The sequence below is a fragment of the Narcine bancroftii genome, chromosome 6 (genome assembly GCF_036971445.1).
Source record: "Narcine bancroftii isolate sNarBan1 chromosome 6, sNarBan1.hap1, whole genome shotgun sequence".
Taxonomy (NCBI): domain Eukaryota; kingdom Metazoa; phylum Chordata; class Chondrichthyes; order Torpediniformes; family Narcinidae; genus Narcine; species Narcine bancroftii.
The window spans coordinates 23052254-23056936 of record NC_091474.1 but is presented as its reverse complement, the minus strand read 5'-3'; the positions used below and the strand labels follow the sequence as shown (position 1 = coordinate 23056936).

General features: G+C 49.0%; 1 protein-coding gene across 11 annotated transcripts in view; it reads left to right on the top strand.

The window, feature by feature from the left end:
- The first annotated feature begins 528 nt into the window (after positions 1-528).
- LOC138735814 (PHD finger protein 20-like) overlaps positions 529-4683 on the top strand; it is a 66367-nt gene continuing 62212 nt past the window's right edge. For 3 of the 11 annotated variants that reach the window (XM_069884285.1, XM_069884284.1, XM_069884282.1), the window contains exon 1: positions 1154-1433. The gene's annotated coding sequence lies outside the window, so the exon portion shown is untranslated. Of the gene's footprint in view, positions 743-1153; positions 1434-1482; positions 1502-1636; positions 3214-4683 lie in introns of those variants that run through there. The other 8 variants (XM_069884286.1, XM_069884281.1, XM_069884275.1 and 5 more) reach the window with 5 other exon arrangements.

The following is a 4683-nucleotide window of genomic DNA, read 5'->3' as shown; positions in this document are numbered from 1 at the left end:
AATAACTGCGTCTCATTATGATTTAAATCTCTAGTTGCGTGCGCCCCACGTGTCTTCAGTTCGGCGCCTGAAAATTACGCCGCCGGGAACACATTGACGTGGTGGATTTCACATCACGTTGAACAGTTTCCCGAGCGCTTTCAATCCTACCGAGATTCATAAATGGCCCAGGCGTATCCTTTTGTCGAGCGATTCAAAAAGTCGGCGGAGCTTTCCGGCTGTCACTAGATATTGAAAGGCTCTACCCGCTTTTTAAAAAGCACTTGAAGTTTGTATTGTTCTGGGTCTGGGAGGCTGCATGCATGAGTGGCAAGGATGGTTTATATACAGCTGACAATATCTAGAACTATGGCTAAACGTCAAGAGTGCTTTTGCATTTGTAATGTTTTAATGAATACAATTTATTTTTTTTAAATCCAGTAGGCTGAATATTATTTTTCCTTTAACGTCTAGTTTTGAAATGCATAATAACTCTTACAAGGAGAAAGGAACCGAAACGGCGTCTTCCTATACAGCTTTGATCAGTATTAATATTGAACTCCCTCCCTCTCGAGTGGATACACGAGACTCCCGACATTTCCTTGTCTCGACGTTCCAGCGGTTGCCGCGCATGCGCCAGGAGAGCTGCGGCGGGGAGGGGAGGGTTAGCAGCAGTTGAAAGGGAGGAAGGGCAGCCTGAAACAGAAGAGAAAGAGCGCGGAGGTCGGAGAAGGGGAACAGAGATCTGATCCAGGCCAATCCGGTAAATGATCCACGCTGGTCTATCCTCTCTATGTTCTTCCCGCCCGACTCCCACCCACCCCGCCGGGGGGTGGGAAGGGGGCACAACCCAGGGGAGAAACAGCCAAAACCCCGCTCGTGACCCAGAGCCGGGTCAAGTCTCCCGGTACCGGATCCCGGTTTCCCTCCCGTACCCACCCTCATCCTCCCGGTACCGGACCCTGATCTCCCGGGCACCCACCCCTTCTCGTGTCCCGGGTGATCTACCCCCGGCCTCCCTCCCGGGCTCCGAACTCCGGCCAGACGGAGAGAGGGGGGAAAAACCCAGGGCGGTAAAAAAAAACGCCGTGCGCTCTAACTTGCTTCTGATTGACGGTTCGCTAACAACCAATGGGAGACTCGCGTTATATGGAAGAGTCAATCAGAAGGCCCAGTGGGCGGACTTAGAGGCAGCTCCCTCCCTTCCAGGGAGAAGTGTTTGGTTGCAGGGCGCAGAGCTGAATCCCACCCGGATTGTGTGTTTATTGCTTTCTCCTTTTAATTCCCCATCCCCCTCCGACTCATCGAGACTGATAGGCGGTTTTTTTGGAACTTAACTACCCCTCTCGAAGAAGAAAAGGAACCTTTTTTCTCCCCCTGTGGAGTTGGTAATTGAAGAGGGAGGGGGAAAAAAAGAGTCGTCACAGCGGAGGCGGCAGCATGGACAGAGCGAGGTACACACTGCATGCGGGAGGGGAGGAGGCAGGTTGAACGGCCCGCTCCCGTTTACATGGGACTTCTGGTACCCGCGGGCTGGATGCCCATTTATTTATTTATAAACCGCCGGGGTTTGTTGCAGCAGCCAATCGATACACTGGCACACGTCACGATCAATTTGATACACCGGCGCACGTCACAGTCGAATTGAATTACCGGCATACGTCACAAACAAATAGATAGGGGCTGCGCGCGGGATCTGGCGAGCCCTCTTCCTGGGTGTGACACCCAACATTACTCCATGGGATTGAGCCCCTTCCTGGGCTTTATCCCTCTTCCAGTCCCATGGGCTTCACTCCTTCCCCGAACCCCGCGTGTTTCGACCTGCCCTCCCTTAGATTTTTGTTTGTTTCATTAATATTACCCACCATTCTTCGAAACGCTGAAGATTCTAGTGCTGGTGTCTTTAGTCCCTACTGATAAAAATAATCTCATCCCAGGAATTAGCCCAGTGATTCGCTTGGACTGCCTCCAACTGTAGAATATCCTTTCTTAGATAAGAGGACTGAATCTGTGTCCATTGCTCTGGAATCACCTGTTACACTTCCCATTTCTAAACCCCTACCGTCTTGCAATTTCCCCTATCGTCTTGCCATTCTCCTTCCCCATTCCCTCCCCCCCCCCCCCCCAGCTGCTGCCCAAACCCTTTGAGTTTGTCCCTGCCTTTGGACCCACTCCCTTCACGCAGCCTTCTCTCCTTTGGGTTTCCTTTCCCTACCCTCTCCAAGAGTTCACCGACTTTCGCCTCCCATCCCAGAACCTCCCTGGGCCAGCAGCACCCTCTGTGATTCCTCCCCAAACTAACGTTAGTGGTTAGTGCATCACTTTTACAGTAGCAGCAACCTGGGTTTGAATCTGTCACTCGCTACAAGGAGTTTGAACATTCTTCCTGTGTCCGCGTGGGTTTCCTTCGGGTGCTTCAGTTTCTTCCCACCCTCAAAAACATACTGGGGATTGTAAATTAATTGGAGTGTAATTAGCAGCAACATTGACATATGATCCAGAAGGACCTGTTACTATTGCTGTATCTCTAAAGTTTAAAAAATAACTCATAATTTTCCCTCCCTATCCTGGACCCCTCCTCAATTTTGTTAGGGTAACACACCAAGTTCTGGACTTCACTACTTCATTCTATTAATGGCTTCAATGTCCCACCCCAACCTCTGGGGCTGTTCCCATCCCTCAGGGCACAGCTCCTTCACCTCTTGGTGCTCTTCCCTGCCACTGGAATGGGCTAACCCCATCCCTTGGGCTTGTGTGCTTTCTCCTCTCCTTCTCTTTATGAATCCCCTCCTCAAATCATCTTGTGGCCTCTTCCAGTAATTTTCCCATCCACCCCACACACAGACACTATGTTTGACTAATCGGTACATGATAGTTTCCATAAGCCAGTGAAACAACCTCTTGCAGCACAGCCTATGGTTCAGATTGGAATTCAAGGTTTCCTCTCAGTCTACCATCTGTCCAAGGCAGTGGTCAATGCTGTGCATACCTCCTCCTCCATACAGAAGGAGTCTATCTATCCCATTGTGTCGCTGCTGGCTGTTTGAACAAGCTATCCATTGAGTCTCTCTTTTCCCTTGGCCAACATTTCCCTTTGTCCCCTAGACTTCAAGTATTCACACATTTCTCCTTTGAGCTTTCTGATGAAATCTATTACCACTGACTCTGGACCAAGTGATTTGGATCACAGCGTCTCTTTTGAGAGTTTTTATTTAAACATCCTCATAAGTTATGGTAAACATGTGCCTTCTGGTTATTTTTCCTGCCTCTGGAAGAAGTTTCTCTTATTCCGACTGAACTCATCAAACGCCCAGTTATAAAAAGTTGGACAGAGGAGATGTGACCTTAAAAAAAAAATTGCTGGCTCTTAGAAAGCAGGGTTTTGAGATTAGTGCAATAACAGGAAATTAGGTGCAAGCAAAGGGGCAAGTGTGCCGGGGCATTCTGTTAGGGGTGTTAAAGGGTTAGGTAGATTGTAAAATGTCCCAAATGGGAGTGCTGCTGGAGCCACTTTAATGGCAGTGCTGCCACTGGTTCCGACCCACGGAGAGCGAGTAGCAGAGATGTAGTGCTCTCGCGGAGTCCAACCGCCCTGACAATGGCCATCAGCTCCGCACAGGTTTTGAACGGCCCGTAAAAGGAGCCGATGGTAGTTTTATTTAAAATCCCATGACCACAGGGTCTGCCCCCAAGATGGCGGCGCCTATGATCGGCAATAGCTACAAGGGGTGGCAGACTCCATTGGACCGGAGGACTGGGGCAGGGCACCAGAAAACGGGGAGACCACTTCCCATTTGGGAAGGAGAAGCAGAGGAGACGACCCATGGGTCAGTAACCATGGTGGCGAACCATTGTGGGGCTCTGAGGCTGAAAGACCCATACACGTGGTGGGCTGCTGGCCACTCGTGGCAGCTGGACACTGATTTCAGGGGTCTTGTGTCGGGCTGCAGACTTGAGACTGGAGGCTGCTGGAGACTGACTCAAAAATAGCTGAAGGGATACCAGGTATCGGAACTGGGATGCTGAAAGGTTCCTGATCATGTCAGAGGTTCGGATCTGGAGATTGGGTTGTCAATGGTTTGGACTGGACTCTGTGTGGCTGCAAAGGCTGTGGGAGTGCTGGAGGTGAAAATACGGACACACGGTGACTCTGGGTATTAGTCTTTTTTGCTTCTCTTTCTCTGACTAAGAAGCGCTTCAGGCAATTACAGCAGGCAAAAGCATTTCCATGTAATATGACTCTGTTTTTATTGCATGACAATAAATTGAATCTTGAAGATAACTGACCCTTGCTCTCTCTTTTAAAGATGCCTTTCATGTCCTGTTTGGTTGTGGTGTTCGATCTGACCCATCTGTGATTGTCTAAGGGTATTTTCTTACATAGTTGGTTCAAGTGACCCAAGTTTCTTGTTCCTTAAAAACACAACACTGGAGAAACTCTGCAGGTCAAAGAGTGTACTATATATACAGCAAAGATGAAGATATGTAACCGGTGTTTCAGGCTTGAGCCCTTCACCAAGGTATAAGGAAAATGTAGACAGACACTCGAACAATACAAAATGCCTACACTCTGCTCATACCTTGATGTATTGTTATTTTTGCTTTATAAAGTACCCTGACCTGCTAAGTTTTTCCAGCATTGTGTTTTTTACTTCATTCACAGTGTCTGCAGCCTTTCATGTTTTACTGGACAAAATGCTGGTT